At 44.4% G+C, this 26,714-nt stretch overlaps 2 long non-coding RNA genes across 2 annotated transcripts in view; one reads left to right on the top strand and one right to left on the bottom strand.

The window, feature by feature from the left end:
* Positions 1–26,338, top strand: part of LOC105734416 (uncharacterized) — a 97,482-nt gene extending 71,144 nt beyond the window's left edge. The window contains exons 3-4 of the long non-coding RNA XR_010337947.1: positions 24,214–24,250; positions 25,683–26,338. This is a non-coding gene — a long non-coding RNA (uncharacterized LOC105734416). The remainder of the gene's footprint in view (positions 1–24,213; positions 24,251–25,682) is intronic.
* Positions 461–6,711, bottom strand: LOC135269731 (uncharacterized). The gene is made up of 3 exons (XR_010337999.1): positions 6,537–6,711; positions 3,014–3,313; positions 461–2,867 (listed from the first exon to the last, which is right to left on the bottom strand). It is a non-coding gene; the product is annotated as an uncharacterized LOC135269731 (long non-coding RNA).
* Positions 26,339–26,714: the final 376 nt, after the last annotated feature.

The raw sequence follows: 26,714 nt of genomic DNA on the forward strand, positions 1-26,714 counted from the left end.
TTTTAAAAATAATTATTAATATACTTCATACATTTCTGTTCTTCCTCTGTTTCATGTTTACCAATTTCATTCCCCCAGAGATAGCCACTGCTTACTAATTTCTGGTATTTCCTTTCAGATAATTTTTATGCATATTCCAATAAAATGCAAATATATTCCCCCTTTGAAATCAAATGATAACATGCAATTTATTCTTATCTGCTTGTTTAAAATTTAGTAATATATCCTGGAAACCTTTCTGTAACAATACATACAGAGTTTTTAAAATTGTTTTTTTTTTTGTAGCTGTGTATTCAACTGCACAGATATATTGTAATCCAGTAAAATTTTTTGTAAAGGACCAAATAGTAAATATTTTAGGATTTGTGGGATAGCAAGTCTCTTGGGAAACTGCTCAGTTCTCTGTTATGGTACAAAAGAAGCCCCGGAAACCATGAGTAAACATGGTCTCCAGAAAAACTGTGTTCCAGTAGAACTATTTACGAGCTCTGATTTTAGAATTTTGTATATTGTTCATGTGTCACAAAGTATAATTCTCTTTTGATTATTTTCAACCATTTAAACATGTTAAAACCATTCTTCCCTTGAAAGTCCTACAGTAACAGGCAGAAGGCCAGATTTGGGCCCCTGGTGGTAGTTCGCCAACCTCTAATTTATTTAACCAGTTCCTATTAATAAGCATTTAAATGGTTTCTAATCTTTTGCTGCAATTTATAATCTTGTATATATGGCACTTCATATGCATGCAAATATATGTATTTGTGGAGTAAGCTCTAAAAAGTAAGATTGCTGGGTTAGATAATATATGCATTTGCTATTTTGGTAAATATTACTAAATTGCCCTCCTAGGGTCTGTGCTAGTTGACATACCCACCAGCAATATATGGAAATGTCTGCATATTTTCAAATTTGGGTTTTTGCAAATCTGAGAGATGAAAAAAAAAAACAAAACAAGGCATGTCAGTACTTTTAATTTGCCCTTTTTTTATGAAGAGGTTGAACATCTTTTCATATGTTTAACAGGCATTTGTATTTATTTTCATTGTTCTATGAGTCACTTTTTCACATGCTTTGCTCATATTTTTATTGGTCTTTTCTTTAGAGGTTTATGTATCTTTATAATTTAAAGAAATTAGCCATTTGCTGAGTTGCATGTATTATTTACAGATTTGCATTTGTTTTAGACTTTGCTTATATACAGGTTTGATTTTTGTTTGTTTCATATACAAGAGCTTAAAAAGTTTTTTTTCAACTTTTATTAGTTGACTTTATCAATTTGCTATTTTATAGCTCATGATTTGTGAGTCAGGATTAGGAAAGACTTTCACACTCTAAGAATATAAAAGATTTTCCCACATTTTCTCTTGGTACTTGTGTGGTTTTATGGTTTACCTTTAAATGTTTAATCCATGTGGAATTTATTCTGGTATATGGTGTGAGGTATGACTCCATCTTAATGTTTTTCAAGATGGCTACCCAGGAATCTCAACACCACTTATTGAATACTCACTAAATTTGGAATGCCCCCTTTATCATATACTAAATTCCTGTATATATTTATATTCTAAAACTGTTCCATTGGTCTCTCTGTCTATTCATGTGCTACTACTATGAAGTTTTAATTCTCAAAGTACTCTTATGTTTTTAGTCCAGGGTTACTGAACATCTTGGGCCAGATATAATTCTTTGTTGTGGGGGGCTATCTTGTGCATTGTAGAATGTTTAGTAGCATCCCTGACCTCTGCCTATTAGATGCCAGTAGCAGACACTTGCACACACACACACACACATACATGCACATGCACACAATTGTGAAAAGCAAACAAAAAGTCTTCAGTTGTTGCCAAATGTCCCCTGGGGGTCAAAATTACCCTGTTGGTCTATTCATTCATCACTGTCCTTTTTCACAGCTTCCTGTTTGTTTACTTCAGCCTTGTGTGTTTGCACATGTTGTTCTCTGTACCTGGAATGTCCTCCTCTTACTTTCTCATCAGAGATCAGCTCAGGCACTGCCTCCCAGGAAACCTTCTCATGTCACCCTGTGTATTAGGTTGTTCTCATGCTGCTATAAGAACCTACCTGAGAATGGGTAATTTATAAAAAAAAAATTAATTGACTTACAGTTTCACATGGTGGGGAGGCCTCAGGAAACTTACAGTCATGGCAGAAGGGAATGCAAACATAGCCTTCTTCACATGGTGGCAGGAGAGAGAAGTACAATGTGAAGAGGGTAAAAGCCTTTTGTAAAACCATCAGATCTCATGAGAACCCACTCATTATCACAAGAACAGCGTGGTGGATACCACTGGGTCCCTCCCACGACACATGGGGATTATGGGAACTGCAATGCAAGATAAGATTTGGGTGGGAGCAGAAAGCCTAACCATATCACCCTGATCCATCTCGTGCCCTGCCCAATCCAGGTGCTAACCCCCGTCATTCTCTATGGAAATGAGCCTTTTGCTTGTCTCTCATCCCTCACCAGGGGTCTCATTCATGTCTTTATCTCCAGCCTGTGGCTGAGCCTGGCACAGGGCAGGTGCTCTATCAGTATTGTTGGATGAAAGGATGAGTGAATACCTCTTTGACCCATCTCCCATTAATAGTGGATGCTCAATTAAAGAAGACATGAGTAAAGGATGAGATGTTAACTCTTGTCCAGAGTGAAGCCCTGGTGCTGAGAATCAACAGGAGGTGGGGAGAGTCTAGCATGTGTTGAGTGCCTATGTGCCAAGCATGGTAGTAGATGAGACGTCTACAATCTCCTTTTCCAAATCTTGGCTGTCCACAGCTATCAGGATGCACTCAGCTGCTTAGAAACAGGAAAACAAGGTGAGCTGGGAGCACCAAAGGGCCCCTGCAGTTTCCTGGGAAAGCAGGATAAACAGTGTTGAGAGCATGAGCCCTGGAGTCAGACAGCTTAGGTCAGATCCTTACTCTATCTACTTACCAGGTATTTAACCTCCTTAAGTCTCAGTTTCTTTATTAGTAAAATGAGGATAAGAGTACCCACCTTGGAGGGCCTCTGTAAGAACCTAAAGCATTTATATTCTACTGAGGCATAGTAAACATTCAACATATGACAGGCTCTTAATATTATTTCCTCTTCTTTCCTCAAACTGTATAAGATTTTTTTTCTAGCTGGGCATTGGTTTAAAAGTCCCTGAGACTATGGTAGATCCAGGGTGGGATTGTTTTTTCAGGGGTCCTTGCAAGGAACTAGGAAAACTCTGGCAGGAGCATCCTCTGGGAGCAGCAGGGCCACCTCGGTGGGTTGTTTATAGTCAGATAGGTCCTCCCAGTTCCCACTACCCTGAGAGCATTGGGGAGAGGAGAGCAAAGTGAAGTGATTACCCAGTGGAACAGCCATACTGAACCCTGTCTGTGAAACAGTGGTGGGGTTTGGAGACCTCTTTGCCACTAACTGAAGTTTTTCTAAGCCCATGGGCTTAGGGGGCAGAAAAGCACCAGGTACTGCATTAGAAGTGGCCCTCAGGCTGGGTGCAGTGGCTCATGCCTATAATCCTAGCACTTTGGGAGGCTGAGGGTGGAGGACCACTTGAGCCCAGGAGTTCAAGACCAGCCTAGGCAGCATAGCTAGACCCTGTCCCATTTATATTAAAATATATATATATATATATATATATTTTTTTTTTTACAAAAGGTAGGCTGTGTTTATTAGAGTCACAGTCAAGACCACAAAAGACCCATTTAAAAAAGAAGTGACCCTGAAAGAGTTAACATGAAAAGTATTTGCTAAAGATCTTAAAAGAAGTAAATTTTTCTTTGTTACTTGCATAGGAGAAAATAATAAGTAACACCTGCTGAGCCCGTAAATGCAGGCATGGTGCGCTAACTGGTTTACATGGAGTTATGTGACCCATCTGCATGTCTCCTCTCTCAGACCAGGTCATCGTCTGATGATGGGGCGGGGGCACAGTTGCTATACCCCCATTATAAATTTCTTTATTAACCTTAGTCCTCTTTACCTGTAATCTAGAGGCTTCTGAGCAAGTGCCCTCCTGTCTGCCATGCTCTCCTCTGGGCAGGTTTAGCTGGGAGCTGCAAGCAGACAGAGATGAGTCAGACATGAGTACAGTCTCGGTCTTTAGAGGTTTTTATCCCACAGCTGATTGTGGCTAGAGGAGGTGGGGCTGTTTTTAGCCCAACTTGCAGCCTCACCCCTGCTGCTTGCAGCACCATCAGGAGCATACCTGCTCCAAGAGAGAAAACAGACTTTGGCCACAGAAGAACACATGCTTCTCTTTTGCATGTCCTTGGATGCCTGCTTGGAAGTGTATAGGTGCTGAGCAGATGCTGTTCATGGTTTGCCCTGGTTATAGCTGCATTTCTAGGGGTGTGACCTAAGCCAGGCAGTGGGGGTGAATAGGGCTGCTGCTTTCAGAGGTTCTTCCAAGAAGGGAAAATGGTGTGCCCTTTGATTTTATTTTCACCACAATCTTTGTCCAGGCCATCCATCACCTTTCCCCCCTGACTCTGCAACCCCTTCAGGGGTGTCTCTGCCCCCAGCCTTTGCCTGCCCCATACAGGCAGCACTTGATTGCCCAGAGTAGCCTTCCTCTGACTGTTTTCATCAAGTGGCTATAACCACAGTGCTCACCCGAGCCACACTGGGGGAAATTCAAGCTTCTCCTGTCCTTTTCCTGAAATACTCATGACCACCAGAGACTGTTTTTTCCAGTATGTCTTGTGGAAGGGGGTGTTACTGAGGATTAAGCAAAAAACTTTATTTTTGTATATTTAAACTTATGGAATAAGTTTAGGAAATACTAAGTTAAGGGGTTAAAGTGTTGGTTTTTCAACTGCAGGACTTCTCAGACTCATTGAGATGCTGATGTATACAAGTGGGTATGGGCTGCATGTTTCTACCTGCTGATTTGACATCGAACCCTAGATAGAGCATCTTGCAAGACCAGTGGTCCACAGAATCAGCTTGAAAAACACTGTCCCAAAGAAGTCTCCTGAGCAAAATGCATTGCTGTTGATCTTTCAGCCTTTGTCACCGCTGTCCTTACCCTAAAGGGCTTTCCTTCAGCCTCTCGACCCATCCAGGTTCCCCCAGTGATTTGGAACCAGGACAGACACACTCCACTCCTAGTAAGCATTTCATAGCCCCCACCCAGTCCTCTCCTTATCATTCATTCTTTCATCAAATATTTTTGAGCACTTCCTTTCTTCCAGGCATTGTGCTAGGAGATATAGTAGCAACATCCCAGTAGGAAACAGAGACAGGTAAGTAGATGGGTTTAGTACAGTGTGAGAGGTACAACACAAATACTCAATCTGGACAGATCCAGATTGAGTCCTGGACAGTTGGAAGGACTTCCAGGGGAAAAAAAGGGCATCTGCATTTCCACTTAGCAATTTTTCTGTATTGGTTTGTCATTTATTCATTCAATCACCAAGCATTTATTGTGGGCTGGGCACTGTGCAGAGATAGTAATAAGACTTGATCTGAGGGCTATTAGGAGTCACTAAAGGGATTTTAAGCAGAGGAAGAATCTATTTGCATTGATAGATGTCACTTTGATTGTAGGAAAAGTGAACTGGCAGGGACAAGGCTTGAGGCAGGAAGCCAGCTGAGAGACCACTGCATGAACCCAGATAAAAACGAGGACCTGGACTGGAGAAGTAGCAGGAAAAGTAGATTTTGACAGCTATCTAGGACAGGGCCAACAGCACTTGGACAGCAATGGATTGTGGGGGAGTGAGAGGGAAGAGTTTACGATGATGTCCTCTCCCCCATCCTCCTTACGTCCCACTCCCACTCCTGTTTCTGATGAAATGTTCAAACAGGAGTGGGGGTGGGATGTAAAAAGGATGGGGAACACAGGAGGAAGGGCAGGTTACTGGGGTCCGTGGGGGAGTGGAAGATGATATGTTCAGTTTTAGACATGCTGAGCTCATGATTCCAATTCCTTTGGACATGCCAGTGGAGATATCTGGCAGGCTGATTTTTCTCATGAAAGAAATCCCGTCTGGAAATACAGATCTGAGAAGCAGCAGCAATGTATGGGTGGTCACCAAAGCCATGGACTCAGTCAGCACCATTAAGCCAGAGTGACAGGTGAGATGGGTGACAAGGGCCACCCTTGCATCAGGTGGGTGACAAAATAAAAATCAGTGTTGCAGCATAGGAAGGACTGCCAGAGAGAAAGGAGGTGAACCAGGAGAGGATCTAGGAAAAGGACGCTGGGCAATGAGAGCTTGGAGTGTGCCTCTGCACCAGGGAGGAGCGGCTGTGACTGGCAGATACACATGACCAGTCCAGGTGGAGGGTATGAAAACTTGAGGGAAAGAGAGGGACAGCAGGAGGTCCCTCTTTTGTAAAACAGGCTTTCTCTTAGGCATAGCCTTCCAACTGATCTGCCCTACTATCCTCATCCCACTCTCCACTTCATAGCCAGGTAGGTCTTTTCAAAACACATCTCTGATCTTATCACCCTCTCTCCCCCAGATCTATTAAAAACCTTTTGATAGTTCTATGGCTCTTAGAATGTGGACCAAACTCCTGCCTGGCCTGACCTCTACTTCCTTCTCTAGGTGCACCTTGCACCAGACCCTCTTGCCCTCTCCCCTGCAGCCACCTGGCCTCCATTTGGCCTCACAGGCTTGTTGCATGGGTGTTGCAGTGTTTCTCTCAGAACCATGTCCACCCTTCCTGTCCCCTGATCCCCTGGTCTGCTCTGTGTCACTGGGGACTGTTCCAGGCTCCAAAGCCAACTGCCTTCCAGTAAAGTTCAGCCAATGGGGAGTGGAGGAGGGCAAAAGATATTGGAGGTGAAAGAAGGGAGAAGTCAGAGTATTTCTCCTCCTGCTGCTCTTCCTCAGGAGACTCTTCTGTGGCTGCAGCTCCCACTACACAGCCATCTCTCTGTGAGTGCTGCTACCCATCTTGTCAGACCCCTCTTGGTTCCAGCTTATCTTGTCTTAGGCTACAGAAACCATTTCTTTCCTTGTTCTCTAGCTTCCAGGGTGTTGCTATTGGTTGAATTGTGTCTCCCCTGCAAGTTCATGTGTTGAAGTTCTAACCCCCAGTACTTTAGAGTGTGACCTTATTTAGGGATGTGATCTTTAAAGAGGTAACCAAATTAAAGCAAGATCATTAGGATGGACCCTAATCCAATAGGAACAGTGTCCTTATAAAAAGGGGAAATTTGGACAGAGATAGACACGTATAGAGGGAAGACAATGTGAAGAGACGTAGGTGAAAATGGTCATCTACAAGTCCAGGAAAGAGGCCTGGAACAGGTCCTTCCCTCACAGACCTCAAAAGAAACTACCCCTGCTGACACTTGATTTTGGACTTCCAGCTTTTAGAATTCTAAGATAATACATTTCTGCATCAAGCTACCCAGTCTGCAGCCCTAGCAGGCAAATACAGTAGTCCCAGCTTCCTGGAGTTGCTACTCTCAAGGTTCCCCTGGGAGCTCTTTCAACTCCTCTGATTCCTCATATGAAATCCCCTCTGTCAGATCACCTAGAGTGGGTTTTGCTTTCCTGACTGGGTCCTGACTCATATGCCTGCCATGATCCTTTCTGCCACAGAGGACATAGTGTTTCCTCTGCCTGGTATTTTTCTCCCTCCCATCTTTACCTAATGAACTTTACCTAGTAAACTCACCTAGGTCATGGGTAAATGTCACTTCCTCAAGAAGGCCTACCCCTAAATAGTCATTACCAGCTCTTACGCTCCAAGTACCACCACTCACGCAGTTTTGATTTTATATCTGTGTGTGATAATTAATGTTTTCTCCCCAGTCCATCAGGAAAGGTGGTCTTTTTTTTTCTTACCACTTATCCCCAGAGCCTAACACGATGCCTATAGTAAATATTTAACACGCAGTCATGTGTCACTTAACAACGGGGATACGTACTGAGGAATGCGTTGTTAGGCAGTTTTGTCATGAGAACATCAGAGTGTACTCACGCAAACCTAAATGGTGTAGCCTACGACACACCTAGACTATCTGATGTAGCCTATTGTTCCTAGGCTACAAACACATACAGTATGCTACTGCACTGAATACTGTAGGCAGTTGTAACAATAGTATTTGTACATCTAAGCACATCTAAACATAGAAAATATACATAAAAATACGATACTATAATCTATGAAATCACCATTGAATATGTGGCTCCTCATTCACTAAAACATTGTTATGCGGCTCTTGACTATATATGTATTGAGTGAACAGTAGGAGAGTAGTATGATTTTGTAGATAATGCTAGTATTTATGAACCAGCTGAGTACTAAGCATCTTACAAATGTTACATTTAATCTTTTAATCCTCATAACAATTTGTGGGATAAGTAATATTATCTCTATTTTATACATGAGTAAATTCACTTATGATCTCATAGCTAGTAAGGATTTGAACCCGGGCACTCCAGCACCAGAGCCTGAACTCTTAATCACTTTGTTATTCTGGCCTATGCTGTTCTTTCATGGTATAGCAAGTCCACAAATTTTGTTTGGTGATAGCTTGCTGTTATATCATGCCTTGTACCTCTTACTTGCAATGAATTATATTTAATTTGACATCATACTAGCAAATTTCCTGGACAGAATGTTTTCTATGCCAAATAGCAACCCAATAATATGCACTTTGAATCTGAGCAAAAATTTGGTGACAAACCTATAAATATACAGTCCCAGGATGGTGAGGTTCCTAGGTACTCTGGGACTCTGGCTGATACTCTGTAACTTCCTGGGGGCATCCTCTGGCTTTCTTATGTGTTTATGGCATGTGACATTACCATGTGACTGCAGTAGCCTGGACTGCCTCTCCTGTGTCCAGCAGCTCTTGACACCACCTTATGTGTGGAGATTGCCCTGTGTGCTCAGAACACCCCAGGTACTATGGGGAGATGCCCTGGACCAAGACTCTTCATATTCCATGAGCATTACAGCTCAGAGGAAATCAATTTACACTGGTTCATTTGTGGTTTAAGAATGATCCGGCTAGGTGCAGTGGCTCACACCTATAATCCCAGCACTTTGGGAGGCTGAGGTGGGTGGATCATTTGAGGTCAGGAGTTCGAGACCAGCCTGGCCAACATGGTGAAAACCCACCTCTACTTAAAAAAATATATAAAAATTAGCCGGGTTTGGTGGTGGGCACCTGTAGTCCCAGCTACTTGGGAGGCTGAGGCAGGAGAATTGCTTGCAGCTGGGAGACAAAGGTTGCAGTAAGCTGAGATCGTGCCATTGCACTCCAGGCTGGGCAACAGAGGGAGACTCTGTGTCTAAATAAATAAATCCTATATCTTCTTCAGATCTCAGACGAAATAGCAGTTTCTTGAGGGCACAGCCCATGTCCTGCTGTGGTGCGTATGGAGGACCATTGTGGTTATAGCTTTTCCTTGCTCAGCTTACTTGCCCATCCTCCTTTGCATGTTAACAGCTACCCATTGTTCCACTGAGGGATTTTTCCTGTTCTATTCCATGTGGTGGAGTGAGGCACAGTGGCATTACTGTTGGCTATTGAGATTGAGTCAGGGGTGGGACCTGCCAGATGTAATGAAAGGACTTTTCCTCATGTGGTCAACCTGCTGGGAAGATGGGAGTCTGTGGATAGCCATCTCATCTGTCTGAAGCATGAAGATGAGATATGCAAAGCCAATAAACTGAGGAGACAGCGCCTGGCAACCTCATTCAAGAGCTATATCCCACCATCCCTGAAGCCAGTGAATGCCCCGTATTCCACAATCATGCAAGCCAATAAAGTCCTCTTCTGCAGCTGTAGCATGTTTGAGGTTGGTTTCTTCACTCATATCTAAAACATTGCCACTGATAGAGTTGTGGAAACTTCTTCCTATTTCCAGTGCACCTCGTAGTCTCTCTTCTACAACTTCTTTTTACACCAACTATGTTTTAAGCTCACTCCCTTATTATACATTGTCTTGTCCGATCACCTGTATCACAACGTTTAATCTCTGGGTTGGTTATTAGTCTGTTGTTTCTCAGCCCCACGCTCATCCCTCTGACTCTGGGCGGTAAGGCTGAAAACTACATTTCCCAGGCTCCCTTGCCAGCTGGCTTCCAGTAAGAGGCTCTGGCAGAGAAATGGCAAAGGAAGAGAAGCCACTGTTCTCTCTGTCCCCTTCCCTGCTTTGTGGGCACCTCTGAAAATTTCTGAAATCCCTTGCTGACCCCGGCTTCAGCCTAAGCAGCCTCTGCTCAGTGGTCACAGCTCTAGCCTGGGTGGTCCCTCTTCAGTGGTTTCAGCACTGTCAGCAGTCGTAACAGCACCTCAAACAAAGCAACAGCGTGTACATCAGCACTCCAACACCACCTTCCCAAACCACCGTTTTCCTGCCATTATTATTCTCTGGTTACCTTACTTTATATTTTTGTTCTTTTAGCCCTTTGAACACTTTTGTAACTAATTTTCTGTATGAAACACTCTATTTGAAACATCTACCATGATTCCTGTTTGTCTGAGTAGAACCCTGATTGATACAGTACATATTGTACACTATCTAACTCACTAGTAATTTCAGATGTGAACTCAGTTTCTTAACAGGATGATGAGTTTCTGTTGGGCAGACTCCATGTGTGTCTGTCACAGACACAGTGTAGGACTGAACATATAATGTGGATCTGTACATATTCAATGATATAAGACAACCCTTGTCTCGGTGACATCTACAAGCTTCATGGCCCACGAATATAGAAACATTCTCAAAGTGATATTGAAGCCATATTCAAATTAACACAATTGCGGCTCTACTCATTCCAAGTTGGGAGCATATAGAATGACAGTGTCCTTTAGTGATACTGATCCAAGCACACTTTCTGGAAGAGGAAGAGTCTCAGGCTAGAATGGATGTGAGACATTTCCTTATCACCTCTCTGATCCTGGTAGAGTGATGAGGTAAACTTGTAAGGAAAATCAAGGTGAAGCTAAGCTGTAGTTGGCTCTACATCTGACAAATGCATTCATTCATTCAGCAGATCTTCATGGAGGGCCTACAGTGTGCAGATGCATCATCCAAAAACCCTATCATCTGCTGTCATTCAGCATTTTAGTCAAGTCATAGTTTTTTGTGTATTTTTTTGTAATGTGTGCACCTGACAGTGAATCATGCCTAAAATCTACATTTGTTCATATTTCAAATCTTCAAATACCTGAGAAGTACAGTTGTAACTATCACTTACAATTTCTTGGCCAGTCTTTCAAGGTAAATTGCAAGCCAATCTCCTGGAGACACCTTGCTTTTTTCTATTGTCTGACTGTGAAGGATTTAGATTGCCTGGATCCCAGCCCTTCCATGTGGCCTTCAAAGAACTGGACCTTGATGACAGCCATGAGCATGGCTTTTGACACAATGGTGCAAGGATCTGTGTGACCTCTAATCTCACAAGAGTCCTTGCTCAGACCCAGAAAGGACTTCTCTACAATATAGAAGAGTGATTGCCTCCAGGCTGCATGGGGACAGCTGTCAACATGGATGGCTTGGTCCTCAGCCTACAGAGTTTAAAGATTTTTTTTATGTTCTAATAAGAAACTGTGAGAATAATCTAAATGTATACCAGCAGGAGTTAGTAGTTGGAGTGTACCCTTTTATCCATGGGTGATATGTTCCAAGATCCCCAGTGGATGCTTGAAACTGAGGATAGTCCTGAACCCTAGATATGCTATTTTTTTTGATCTGATAACAGAGATGGCTACTAAGTGACTAATGGGCAGGTGGTATAGACAGCATGGATATACTGGACAGAAAGATAATCCACATTCCAGGCTAGACAGAGTGGAATGGCACGCAATTTGATCACACTACTCAGTAGGATGTGCAATTTAAAACTTACGGGTTTTTTTCTGAAATTTTCCATTTAACTGCAGTTGACCATGGGTAACCAAACTGCAGTTGACCATGAGTAACTAAAGCTCTGGGAAGTGAAACCATGGATCAGAGGGAACTACGTACATATCTTATTATAAAATATTATGTTGCCATTTAAAAATTGTGATGAATATATATGTACTGACATGGAAAGATGTCTGAATTGTATGGCTAAGTGAGAAAAAGCAGTTCCAGAATAGCAAATTTAGTTTAATTCTGCAATATTAAAATATTTTTAAAGGTGTATTTTTTAAAGATATATAAATATGTGTGTGTACATTGTGTGTGTGTGTGTGTGTGTGTGAATGAATAGAATAGGGATGAGAAGTCTGTACCTAGATTCTCTGGAGTGCTTACCTCCAGAGCCAGCAGTAAGAGTGACAGGGGTGCTGAAGGGAACGTTCTCCAATTTGGGGGGTAGTATGCTTCCGATCACTTAGATATTTACAGTTAGAATATATTCACATATTAGATAATTAACTTTTCAAAAAAAGAGAGAGACATAACGAACTATTATTAATGTTGAGGGAGTGAGGAAGATGAAGAGGGGCAGTCAATGAAAGGGCTCTTTCATTTTTTCCTTGATATAGTTCTGTATTAGAATTCGTGAACAAGAATGCACTCATGTATTTATTGTGTGGCTATTTTTTGTCATGCAAAGGTTCATTAATGTATTCCACAGCTAATAGTTTTTACTCTTTACTCAGTGCTTAACACCAAGCTCTGCTCCTGATCTGTCATTCTCACAATATTCCAAGTCACATATCAGCATCCCATTTTACACGAGAGGAATCTGGGCCCAACAAACTGCTTAGGTAATCTGTCCAGCTACCCATCCAGCTAGCGAATAGTGGGGCTAAGATTCAACCAGGGCCACCCAGTTGCAAAGCCCACACTCTCACCTGTCACACTCCACATACTGGGCCACGGTGGCAGGAACCAGGAGGAATGAGGCTTCTCTGCCTTCGCCTAAGTAGAATCTGGTCAAGATGGAAAATGTGACAGAAAGGTTAAAGAAATGGACAGACTGAGCAAAATAAGCAAAAACATTTAATGGAAAGAAATGCTCAGAGAAATAGCCCTAATAAAGTTGAGTGACACTGAAATGACGGTCAGAGGTGTTTAGGTGAGCTGGAGTGCCCATGAGCATTTTCCTTTGATTCTGCACACCCAGAAGCTGTGCGTCACATTGCAGCTCTTCCCAGATGATTCTCATACTAGCCCAGCAGAGTCCTGTGGTTGGAAGGGGCTGAGAGAGCTCTCAGAGTCTATTCCCTGCCTGCAGGAGTGAATAACTGAGGCACAAAGTAACTTAAATCACGGGATCAAAGTCGCTTTTCCATCCCAACCCCCAAGTCAGCAAAAGAGTTGGAACTGTGCGCTGGAGTCCAGGGATGAAGTGACAGTCACATGAGTCAGCGTGTGGAAAATTATATTCATACTACAACTCTTTACAAAGGAAACAACTGCCCATGCTCCTTTCCAGCTGTAAAACATCTGGTTGGCGGGGGAGGATGTCAGCTGGGGAAATGGAAAGGAGCCACTCTAGTGCCCTTTCTGTTAGAGTGGCCTCTGCAGGGGGAATGGAGGCAGACTAGAAGGGGCTTGGGGGAGTTGGGTCTAAGTTGTTTATGCATTGTCAGTGTCACTCTCTCTTGCCATGATCCCCCTCGTCAGGGCACAGCTCCATTAGCAGGCCCAATCAGACAGAGTGCATTAGGAATGATTAAGGGCCTTGCAAGAGATTAAGAGAATTACATTTGTATACTTCCTCTAGCCAAGGCTGAAGGACAACTGCTGGTGATTCTCTGAATAGCTTTACACGTGCAAAACAGAGTTACTGAAGTTGGTTCCAGGGATTAGAGCTTTGAATGATGAGGATGTAATGCAGAGACAAGTTCTTTGAGAAAAACAGTTCCTCAGTCATGGGCATTAAAGGGACTGCAGATGGTTGGGGAGGATTTGAATGAGGATACAAGTTTGACAACAGAGATCCAGGAAGCAATCCACTGGGCAAGGCTTGGCTGTGGTTCACTGTGGCAAACCAGTGCAAAATGAAGGGAACACCAAAAACTCGGTAATTGAGATAAATAATATTTTAATGCCATGTTTTTAAAAAATCAGAATTAGTGCAAAAAACCTGATGAACAAAATATCAAAATTTAAAATAAAGACCAGGGCTTGTTTTTATTTTATTTATGAGCCATACTGGAGCCTGAGACAAAGGAAAAAATATGCTCCTTGGCTTTAGTGGAAGCAAACTCATCCATCCTGTTTTCCAAACCTACTTCTTTGCTTATCTCCACTTCGGTTGAGAGAATGGCCATGTTTGAGAATTTCTCTTGACATATCACAATCTTAAAGAATTTTTTCAAAAACTTAAGCTCTAATAAAATTATAATTCATTTTTGATATAAATCAAATATTTAAGCCTAAAATAATTCTGTGATTTTTAGTATACCTACTTTTCAATTTTTCAGTATTTTTCAATAACTTTAATGTTCTAGAAAAAATTAATCACTAAAAAATTGCATACAGGGCTAGGCACAGTGCATGCCTCTAATTCCAGCACTTTGGGAGGCTGCAGCAGGTGGATTGCTTGAGCCCAAAAGCTCAAGACCAGCCTGGGCAATATGGTGAAACCCCATCTCTACAAAAAATAAAAATAAAGAAATTAACTGGGCATGGTGGCATGCACCTGTAGTCCCAGCTACCAGAGAGGCTGAGGTAAGAGTATCGCTTGAACGCAGGAGGTAGAGGTTGCAGTGAGCTGAGATTGCATCACTACACTCCAGGTTGGGCAATAGAGTGGGACCCTCCTGTCTCAAAAAAAAAAAAAAAAAAAAAAAAAATGCATGTGGGAGTGCATACGTTGCTTTTTTCCTCAAGCTCCAACATGGCTCTGCAGGTCTCTAGTGGTAAATAAGCCCCAGCAGATGGCCTCCAGTGGCAAATGGGTGTGTCTGCCTCAAAGGTACTGGTGGTTCTTGCTTATTTCTGCCTGTCTGGAGTCCTCTTCAGGAATGGGGATGCAGGAAGGCATCTTACCCCATTTCATACCTTCCTCAGAGGCCATGAGATTCCTGGAGACTAGGGGCAACATTATCCTCCTGTTGCTGCCTGACAAATGGGAGTCCCTGGCCTCTGGGGAGAGGTCACCCTGAGTCAGACACCAAGGGCACAGAGAACTTTCCTGACACAGAACCTATGACCGTGAATACTGTTCACCAAGCAACTTAAACTTTTTTTTAGAATTTCTTGGCTAGAAGGAAGTTTCTGTGGCAAACCAGTGCAAAGTAAAGGGAACAGCAAAAACTCAGTAATGGAGATAAATAATATTTTAATGCCAAGTTTTTTAAAAATCAAAATTAATGCAAAAAAATCTGATGAACAAAATATCAAAATTTAAAATAAAGACCAGGTTTGGTTTATATTTTATTTATGAGCCATATTGGAGCCTGAGGCAAAGGGAAAAATATGCCTCTTGGCTTTAGTGGAAGCAAACTCATCCATCCTGTTTTCCCAACCTACTTCTTTGCTTATCTCCACTTCAGTTGAGAGATACTTTAATGTTTTCAGCAACTTTAATGTTCTAGAAAAAATTTACTAAAAAAATTCACACAGGGCTAGGCGTGGTGGTGCATGCCTCTAATTCCAGGACTTTGGGAGGCCGCGGCAGGTGGATTGCTTGAGCCCAGAAGCTCAAGACCAGCCTGGGCAATATGGTGAAACCCCATCTCTACAAAATATAAAAAATAAAAAAATTAACCGGGCGTGCGACCTCTACGTCCTGGGCTCAAGTGATACTCTTACCTCAGCCTCTCTAGTAGTTGGGACTACAGGTGCATGCCACCATGCCCAGTTAATTTCTTTATTTTTATTTTTTGTAGAAATGGGGTTTCACCATATTGCCCAGGCTGGTCTTGAGCTCCTGGGCTCAAGCAATCCACCTGCCGCAGCCTCCCAAAGTGCTGGAATTAGAGGCATGCACCACTACGCCTAGCCCTGTATGCATTTATCTAAATTAAATATAGATATAGACAGGCTCACATGGTTTAAAATTCAAGATAATATAAAAAGGTAAACATTGAGGGGCTTGGGGCAGAGCAAGATGGCAGAATAAGAAGGCTCCCCTGATTTTCCTCCCTGCAAAGAAACCAATTTAACAACTTTCTACATAAAAAAGCACCTTCATACGAACAACAAATCAGGCGAGCACTCACAGTACATGGTTTTAATTTCACATTGTTGAAAGAGGCACTGAGAGGTAGGAAAAACAGTCTTCATCGCTGATGCCACTCCTCCACCATCACCTGGCAGCAGTGGCTTGGTGTGGAGAGTGTCTCTGTGAGCTGGAGAGAAGGAGGTTGCAGCATTTGTGAGGCACTGAACACGGTTCTGCCTTATTACAACAGAAAACAAAACTGGACCAAACTTTCCTGACGCCCACCCATAGGTGAAGCGTTTAAATCAGCCCCAGCCAGAAGGGAATCGCCAATCCCAGTGGCCTGACCTTGAGTTCTCTCAAGCCTTGCCACTGTGGATTAAAGTGCCTGGGGCCCTACATAAATTTGAAAGGCAGTTTAGGCCACAAGAACTCCAATTCCTAGGTGAGTCCCAGTTCTGAACTTGGTCCAGAGACATCAGATTGGGGGAGCATGCAACCTACTGAGACACCAGCTGGGGAGTTAAGGGAGTGTCTGTCACTCCCTTAACTCCCTCTCCTAAGCCCAGGCTGCACAGCTCGCAGCTCCAAAAGAGACCCCTTCCCTCTGCTTAAGGAGAGGAAAGGAAAGAGCGGAGAGGACTTTGTCTTGCATCTTGGCATCCTAAGCTCAGCCACTAGTCAGAGTTATGAGGCCCTCTTTCCAGATCCTAGCTCCTAGATGACATTTCTAGACACACCCTGAGCCAGAAGGGACTCTGCTGCCTTGAAGCAAAGGGCCCAGTCCTAGCAGGATTCATTACTTGCTAATTGAAGAGCCCTTGGGCCCTGAAAAACCAGCAGCGATACCCAGGTACTACAGGGAGGGCCTGGGGTAAGACTCAGACTTGTTGGCTTCAGGTGAGACTCCACACATTCCAAGCTGTGGTGGCTATGGGGTGAAACTCCTTCCACTTGAGAAAGGCAGAAAAGTAAAGGGGACTTTGCCTTACACCTTAGGTACCAACGCTGCCACAAGTGGGTAGAGCACCAAGCGGGCTCTTGGGGTCTCCAATTCTAGAATTTGTCTCTTGAATGGCATTTCTGGACCTGCCCAGGTCCCAAGAGGAGCCCACTGCCTTGAAGGGTGAGTCCCAAGCCAGGCAGCATTCACCACAAGCCGACTGAAGAGCCCTTGGGCCCTAAGGAGACATTGGTGGTAGTCTGGCAGTACACCCCATGTGTCTGTAGTGGCCATGGGGTGAGGCTCCTCTGCCTTTGGGAGGGGGAGGGAAGAGTGAGAAGGACTGTGTCTTTGGGGTTTGACTGCCATCTCAGCCACAGTACAATAGAACACCAGATCGATGTCTTAGGTTTTTGACTCTAGTCCCTGGCTTCTGGGCAGCACCTCTGAATATACCTGGGGCCTGGAACTCACCACCTGAAGGGAAAGACACAGGCCTGGCTGGCTTTCTACCTGCGGATTGTACAGTCCCAGGGCCTTAAGCAAACATAGGCCATGGCCAGGGAATAGTTACAGTAGGCCTTGGGTGAGATCAGTACTGTGTTGGCTTCAGGTCTGTGCAATCATAGTGGCCACAAGGATGATTGTATCACTCCACCCTCAGCTCCAGGTGGCTCAGAACAGAAAGAGAGAGATTCTGTTTGTTTGGGAGAAAGTAAGGGAGGTTGGGCGCGGTGGCTCACACCTGTAATTCCAGCACCTTGGGAGGCCAAGGTGGGCGGATCATGAGGTCAGGAGATCAAGACCATCCTGGCCAACATGGTGAAACCCTGTCTCTACTAAAAACACAAAAGTTAACTGGGTGTGGTGGCACGCACCTGTAGTTCCAGCTCCTCGGGAGGCTGAGGCAGGAGAATTGCTTGAACCTTGGAAGTGGAGGTTGCAGTGAGCCAATATTGCGCCATTGCACTCCAGCCTGGTGACAGAGCAAGACTCCATCTCAAAAAACAAAAAAAAAAAGGGAAAAGAACAAGAGTCTCTTCCTGGTAATCCAGAGAATTCTTCTGGATCTTGTTCAGGACTATCAAGGCAGTACCTCTAAGGGATTTTAAGAACCACAACATTGCTGGGCTTGGGGTGCCCCCTAAACCAGATACAGCTTAGATCACAACAACTAAGTCCTTTCAAATATCTGGAAAGCCCTCCTAAAAAGGATGGGTACAAACAAGCCTATAGAAGACAGTGAAGACTACAATAAATACGTAACTCCTCAATGCCCACACACCAAAGAACATCTGTAAGCATCAATACCATTTAGGAAAACATGACCTCACTAAATGAACTAAATAAGGCACCAGAGACCAATCCTGGAGAAACAGAGATATGTGACCTTTCAGACAGAGAATTCAAAATAGCTGTGTTGAAAAAACTCAAAGAAATTGAAAATAACACAGAGAAGGAATTCAGAATTCTATCAGATAAATTTCACAGAGAGATTGAAGCAATTAAAAAGAATCCAGCAGATATTTTGAAGCTGAAAAATGCAGTTGGCATGAATGCATCAGTCTTTTAATAGCAGAATTGATCAAGCAGAAGAAAGAATTGGTGAGTTCGAAGACAGACTATTTGAAAATACACAGTCAGAGGAGACAAAAGAAAAAAAGAATAAAAAATATAAAGCACAAGAAAGTTATAGAAAATCAAGCAGATTTAATCCAAAGAAGACTACCTCAAGACATTTTTAATAATCGAACTCCCAAAGGTCAAGGATAAAGAAAGAATACCAAAAGCAGCAAGAAAAAATAAATAAAAGAAAATGGAGCTGCAATACACCTGACATCAAACTTTTCAGTGGAAACCTTACTGGCCAGGAGAGAGTGGCATGACATATTTAAAGTACTGAAGGGAAAAAACTTTTACCCTAGAATAGTATATCCAGTGAAAATATCCTACAAGCATAAAGGAGAAATAAAGACTTTCCCAAACAAACAAAAGGTAAGGGATTCCATCAACACCAGACCTATCCTATAAGAAATGCTGAAGAGAGTACTTTAATCAGAAAGAAAATGACATTAATGAGTAATAAGAAATCATCTGAAGGTACAAAACTCACTGGTAATAGTAAGGGGGAGGTGGAGATAATGATCGGATACAAGAAAATAGTTAGAATGCATGAGACCTATTTGATAGCACAAAAGGGTGATGATGATTTAATTGCACATTTTTAAATAGGTAAAAGTATAATTGGATTGTTTGTAACACAAAGGATAAATGCTTCAGGGGATGGATACCCCATTTTACATGATGTGAGTATTATGCATTGACCTCTGTAACAAAACATCTCATGTACCTCATAAATATAAACACTAAGTAACCACAAAAATTAAAATCTTAATATTACAAAAAAGGTAAATTTCGAGAACCTTTTCTCCCAGCCTTATGCCCGCTACTCTGCAAATAAGTAATTACTTTTAGTAGTTTTTTGATAATGGGACTTCTTTAAAAATGGTATTGAAATAGGTTTTATAAGTTAGACTGGAACCCATCCACCTCTTTCTGGAAGATACTAGCTGGTACCGAGCACTGAGCAGGGTGGTCATGCTTGGGGACCTCAGAGTGCACAGGCAGAGGCAGCCCCACAATCTTGCAGACTGGCATAGTGTCTAGTGTGGGTGCAGCTGGATACCCCAGAGCCAAGCTAACAAGACATGGATCTGAGGCCGTCAGTATGGTTGAGGTTTTCCCCCTGTGACATCTCTGTCTAATAATAATCCCCAAGGAAAGGGTATCAGTGTTTCTTGGAAACACATGACCATGTCTGTGATCTGGCCCACATTCAGCCGCAGGCAAACTTCTGCATACTCAGGATTACACACATCCTCACAACGGAGATGACATTCCAAACCACAAGCACAACTCTTTGTTTTTGTGGTCACCACATACAACAAGATAGCAGTTGATTTCCTTCATTCTCTTGGTTATGGTTGAGGAGGTCAGCCAGAGAGTGGGAGGGAGGAGCCCCTTCCGGGGCCTGGTCCCAAAGGACCCGGAGCTGGAGTGGGAGCAGAAGCTGGGCTGGGAGAGAGCACAAGGCAAGCTGGGGAGAAATGCTGAACCACCCTGCCACCTTAGCTTTATAATGTGTCAAAGGCGTCTTTTCCTCGCACCGCTACTGGCCACATCCCTACTCATCACTCATCTATAAGGTTGTTTCCCAGTGAGTCACCTGCCAGGGCTTGCAGGCAAGCTCCCAACTCCTTCTGGCCTCAGTCAAGAGCCGTTCCCAGACTTCCCCACTTATTCCCACCCTCCACAGGGCCTTGGAAATGTCACTGAAAGCTCTCATGGTGTGTGAACTTCCCGGTGCCACAGCACATCCTGGAGATAATGGCCAAGGGAAGCAGACCACTTGCCCATTGCCCTTTCTGGGCCATCTGTCTGATTTGAATTTAGGAGGACGTGGAAATGATCGGGCAAAGACAAACCAAACAGAGTTTGCGGTTCCACCCTAGAGCAGCGTGTCATTGCTTACCTAGCTTAGAGTGGATACATTTTTCTGTTCGGTTCAAGTAGCATTAATTAATATGTTCAGGAAAGTGATGCTTGTCATGGGGACTGAGGGAGAGAATTTAAGGAGGAGAGAGAAAGGGTGGGAGCCAAAGTTCAGAGAACAGGAAATGTCTTGAGAGCTCTGGAAAGACAGCCTGTGATCAAATGTGTAGATGTGGAAGGAAATTCACATGGGGGAAAGGTGCAGTGCAGGTTGAACTCTGTACTGAGGGTACTAGACAGGCAAGAGGCCTCACACTTGCGGAAGCCTCTCCCCTCCTTCATTTGTTCAATGCATATTTGCCCCTACTTCATTTATGGGCACTCAAGAATCAACTAAGACAATGTCCTTCTCTGCATATTTTTCTGTTTCCTTGGATATCCCTTCCTCAATTTTTGAGAAGAAATACAAGGTTATAAAAATCCAAATAAATTTTTCTCTGGAAGATTGATTTCACCACTAGCAGTTTATTTCCAGAGATATAATCCAGTAACTATGTCCACACAGCACTCTTTGTAAGAAATTTTCACAGATCACAGTCACTTGCTTTTTTGAGGGTGACTGGTTCTCCATTTTGTCTGTTCGTGGGATAAAGACTAGATCACTACTTCATGAGTTAGACAACAACAGAGTAGAGGAGTGTTACTTTGGTTTTCTTCATGCTGTTTGGGACTCTTGCTGTACTTTTCCTAAAACTATTTTTGAGGCCACACTGACAGAACATTCCTTTGTACTCTTGCTGCTGTCTGGTAACATTTACTTTCATCTTATGGATTAAAGAGAGCTCAGATTTCTATATTTTAATAAATGTGACCCAGATAGTGGTAAACCGCCCACACTTCACCCGTAACTGTTTCAGATGTGATACGGTGCATCCAAATAGGCCTTTTGAAATTCTGATTAGCTCAGGGCAGGGGAGTGTAAATTGCCTACATTCCACTGCCAGGCATCTCGCTGTTGGAGGCTTCTCCAGCACCCCCCAAGCACAAACCACCTGGGAAGAAAGAACAAGAAGTATTCTCCCTCCCAGCTAAGTAGAATAAACTTTAACTTCTGTCCTTCAGCACATGAACTGTAACTAAATACCTGTTTCACCAAAGCCAGATCCTCCCTCCTCCGGAAAGTGTCCTTATCTTCCCAGGGACCTAACTCCTTGGGATACCCCCTTTTTCTCCTTTCTACTGCCTTGTTCCCTCTCCCTGGCCTTGGAGTTATTCCCATCTGCATAAAAATGCACACTAAAAACTCCCTTCTTCCCCTGTCCCCCGCTCCCCACCGCTGCAGCTGCACTCCTCTGCTCCCACCACGCTCACATTTCTAGAATGACTCCCCTGTTCACTGCTGAAGCCTCTGCCTTCGCTGAAATAGCTGAAATGGCCCTTTTCAAGGCCCCAGTGACTGCCCTGTTCCACATCCAGTGGTCATGCTTTTGTCCTAGTCTTTCCCCCTCCCACTCCCTCCTGCTGGACCCCTGCTTGCCTCCTGGGCCAGCCCCTCTCCTGCTGCCCCTTCTCACTCCCACCACATCTGCCCAGTCCCCTCCACCAGCTTTTAATAGACCGGGCAGCCCAGGATTTGGTTCCAGCCTCTGCCCTCCTTAGTCTCCTCTACCTGAGGCACCTCATCCTTGTCTGGGGATTGAAATGCCCTCTTTGTGCTGTTGACTCCCAAATGTCACTCACCAACCCACACCTCTCCAGTGCGAGAGTGGCTCACCTAACTCTCTGCCTTTGGGCTTCTCCCCATTCAGTGTCTTATGAGTCTCCAAGTCTAACCCATCCAAACCAAGGGACAATAGGCAATTCTGAGCATTTGGGAATTAAATAAATTTATTATTGCTGCCTTTGTTCTGGGTGATGCTGCCTGCTGATAAAATCTGTGTGTGTGTGTGTGTGTGTGTGTGTGTGTGTGTGTGGCACCTGGAGTTCTATTCCCACTTACCGTGTATCCAGTATCCTGAAAGGCAGCTGTGTGTCATTTTTCCTGAGCTAATTCCTATTGAACTGCCTTTTCCTATTGGTTCTGTGATACTGTGAATCACTGCCCCCTAGCACCTCAACACCAACAAAAGTCCACATCCCACATATTTCCTGGAATGCTGGGAAATGCTCTCTAAACTATGATAACTGTTTGCTGGGACTGTAGGGCCAGATTATACCCTTTCAGATAGGGGTGGAAATAGAGTTTCTCCCTGAAGGAAAGAGATGTTTCATTGTCTTTCAATCCAGAAGAGTTGATTCTGGGCCTTAGATATAAGCAAGGTAAACCATGATCCTCTCTGTGTTCATGGTGTCAATCAAAGCCTGGAGAAATTGAAGATGTCAGTAGTAGGCTGGTCCCTGAGTTACATGAACATAAAACAATATTTGAAAGCTCTTTTTGCTTAAGTCAATTTACTCATGAGTCCAGCCCCATCCTGGCTGTTCCCTAAGGTCCTGAACTCCTCAATCATGAATGCTTCTATTCAGGGGACACTGGTATAAGAGTACACACGAGAGGGGAACGTGAAGCTCTGGCCAGAGGTTCTCAATTGTGCTACATGTTGGAATCACCTGGAGGGCTTTAAAAAGTGCCGATGACTGAGACCTTACCCAGAAACTCTGATTTACTTTGTCTGGGGCATGGTCTGGTCATTGATAGTTTAGCAAAATCTCCTAGGTGATTCTAATGCACAGTCAAGATTAAGAGCCCTACTCTGGACCATGCTGGCACCAACTTTACAAGGTTCTTTTCTTCACCACATGCTGATTTCCAGCAGTATAATTTCAGCTTCAGAGGGAAGCTAGGGCTCGCAGCCATCAGATGGTACTGCCTCATCATGTGCAGTGTAGGGCTGTGTTTCCCCTGAGAGACTGAGTTATTTGAGGACTGCGGCCGTGTCATTGCGTCTGTTTCTCATATCTAGTACATCATGGGAGCTCAATACATGATAGCTCAGTGAATGGATGAACGTGAAGCAAGATGAAGTAGACAGTTGCCCCAGTCTGTCCCCATGCCCTCGAGTTCACCTTCTGAGGCTGCGTCTGCAGTGTGCACTCTGTATCACAGTCCATCCGAGCTTGAGTCTCCGAGGTTCCATGTAGGGCACTCCAGGTGGGATAGTTCTCCACGCTCCCATTGTTCTGCTGCTGCCTCCCCCAACAGGGCAGGGAAACTCACCACAATAGGCTGGTTTCCTATTTGCGATGGTGAGAGACTGTCACTACAAGGTGTTTCATCTAGCCACTCCACGCCCACTCTCCCACTGGCGTAGGAATGTGGCACCCTGAACACTGGAAGGTCTGGAACCTAATGGGTGGTTCTGAGAAGGCGTTATGGATGGCTTCCCTTTGAGATGTGTCAGTGGTTTGACATTGTCATCTGTCAATCTCTGAGTCTTAAGATGACATCACTTAGCTGGGGACTCTGGGAGTGGTGGCTGTTGGTGCCAGTATTGTTGGTGCTTTGCCTTTGTTTAGCTCAGTTCCTGTTCTGAATCCTTCACGATGGGGTGTTTTAACCAGGGACTCATACATGGCTCCTGGGGAGGGAGACGTGACCTTCTGAAATCACATGTCAGTATGTTCCAATACACTCTACGCACATTTCTCTAAAGAGAGAGAAACTCTCAATTTTAATCAGATTCTTAAAGTTGTCCATGACCACAAAAGATTTGACTCATCTACCTCTCTCTGTCTTTCCCAGTTTTAACTTCCTGCTGTTCCCAGAAGGCCTTGAGAGGGTGAGTTCTAACATCATTCTGCCACAAAGATCTGGAATGGGGTTAGAGGGGCCTGTGCATGTAGAACAGGACTATGAATTAGTTGGTTTTCTGAAAACTTAGAAGGTAAAGGGGAGCATTATTAGTGGCCATCCTTCACCTTCCAACATGGACATTGATGCCACATGCACGTGCATGTGCATGAGTGTGTGTATGCATATATGAGTGTGCATGTCACTGGCAGGGCCCCTCATACCAAGCACATGTGTAACATCTGACAAGCAGCCGTGTCTCATTTTTTCTTGGCTTATCCTGGTTGACTGGCCAAAGGTTTCCCAGGTTTTGTGATGCTTATGCAAAATGGCCAGAATGGCCTCAGAGAAGTGGCGTGTGCCCACTTCCTGCCCTCCTTGAACTACTCACACAACCCCCTGTTTCATCCCTTTCTCCAGGGTGGATTCTATTTATTTGCAGCAAGATGCATGCAGTGTTGCCTTCTCCTCCCTGGTACTCTGAGAACACTCTCTGAGGCTGGGCGCCACCCCTACCTGTGTGTGCCTCACTGGGCAGCAGCTGTGAATGAAGGGAAGCCTTGTCTTCCCTCTGGCAGAGGCAGCAGCCCATGGAGCAGGTAGCCAGCCCGGTGCAGACTCAGCCCCATTCTCTGTGGCAGTGGAAAGAGTGACAAGCATGGGCTTTAAACTGGGAAGCCAGTCTGGGGACTGCTAAGACTCTAATAAGGCAGACTCAGAGCTACAGTGACCACGCCTAGGACTGAGTAATGCCGGAGTCAGTGTGGGCTGGCCAGCAAACGCAGAGTCAAACCTGCTTGTTCGCTGGCTAGCCTCGGACTCGGCCCACAGCTGCTCCAGGCAGAGCGGAACACGTGGCAGCCGTGCTCCCTGCCCTCCCTGATGTCATGATTTCCAGGCTCCTTTTCCACTGCCTTCTCCCGCATAGCCCTGTATTTCCTCCTGGAGAATATCTCTCCCTCAGGCAGGGGAGCCTCCCTCATCAGGCTCTTGGTGCTGGCGTAGTAAAAAAGCAGAATGCACCAGGGGGCACTTGTCTCTGCAAATGCTGTGGTCTGATATGAGGGCAGTAGCTCCAGTGTGAGGAACGTGGATCTCCTCGGCTTTGCTATTAACTTGATTGAGGGGGCCCAAACCTTTGGGCCTCTCTCCTTGCCCAGATTTTTCTATGTGTAAACCTCATGCACATATGAGCACGTACTTAAGTGCATATGGTACTGTATCTGGTGCCTGCCCTCAGAACCAAAATATGTGTAAAAACCTTGTCTGCACACAAGAATAATGACAATTATTTTGCAACAATAGCTGACATTTATTGAGCACAAACATGCTGGATACCTTGCTAGCCATTTAACGTGAATTATCCATTTTAATTTTCATACTACATATGAAGTAGATACTCCTGTTATGATATTTTACAGAGGAAAGTGAGGTTCACCGAAGTTAAGTAACTTGCTCAAGGTCATACACTAAGTGGTTGAGCTGAGCATCAAATCCAAGTTCATCTCTACAGCTGCGCGCGTAACCATCATCAGGAACTGACCCCGTGAGGATGTCAAGGCACATGAGCAGCCCGGGAACGGTCCCAATAGCAGGTGACACAGGAATTCCAGAGAATGAAAAAGGCTGGTGGTAAGAAGAAGGTGAAAGAACAGAGTGGGAAGGAGAAATGTGTGACAGTTCTGAAAAAGAACACCTTTAACTCTGCCATGAAAATCTGTTAGTTCCACTTAAAGCTTGATATTGAGAAGGCTTATAGGGGATGCTTGTAATAATCTCAAAACTATACCCAATCTCCCCACTTTTTCAGATCCTCCCTGCTGCCAGTGTCAGAGCCCCTTGTCATCTGCTGCCAGCCCTAGCCCATGCCAGCTGATTTCCAAGGGAGAGGTTCTGGCTGCCCTTTGCCTCCACACTCTGTCAGTGCCCCGGCCAGATCCACTCAAATCCCTCCCCACAGCCCACCCTGCCAGCTGGGGGAGCTTTGCTTGGAATAACCTGCTCCTGTGGCTTCCTAAGTGTCCTGTCCTCAGGCTAACAGAGCCACTTATATCCTTCAGGAGCAGGAAAGCTGGGAACGTATAACCCCCAAGGCCACCTGCAGCCAGTGATTGACAGCCATATGACACTCAGCTCCCTTGCCTCAAGGTGGAAGAAGCTCAGGTGTCATTTCTACTGCAGAGGTCCTCAGCGGCTGGGCTGCTGCTGACTTCACCTGAGGTGGCACCCTTGCTTTCCTTTTCTGTCCCACTCTCCACATTCCCTTGTGATTTCTCGTGGGAGCATGCCCGTCATAACCTTGTGTGTACAAACCCTCATCTCAGGGCCGGCTCCTGGAAGCAGACTGAGTCTAGTGAGGCTGTGGAGTTCCACGGACATATTCAAGGAGTCTGAATGGACTTGAACGGACTAGGCACCACGCCAGCCTGAGAATCTGGGGCCTTCACTGAGTC

This window comes from Aotus nancymaae, unplaced genomic scaffold (genome assembly GCF_030222135.1).
Source record: "Aotus nancymaae isolate 86718 unplaced genomic scaffold, 86718_ANA_hifiasm-v0.15.2.pri h1tg000057l, whole genome shotgun sequence".
NCBI lineage: Eukaryota > Metazoa > Chordata > Mammalia > Primates > Aotidae > Aotus > Aotus nancymaae.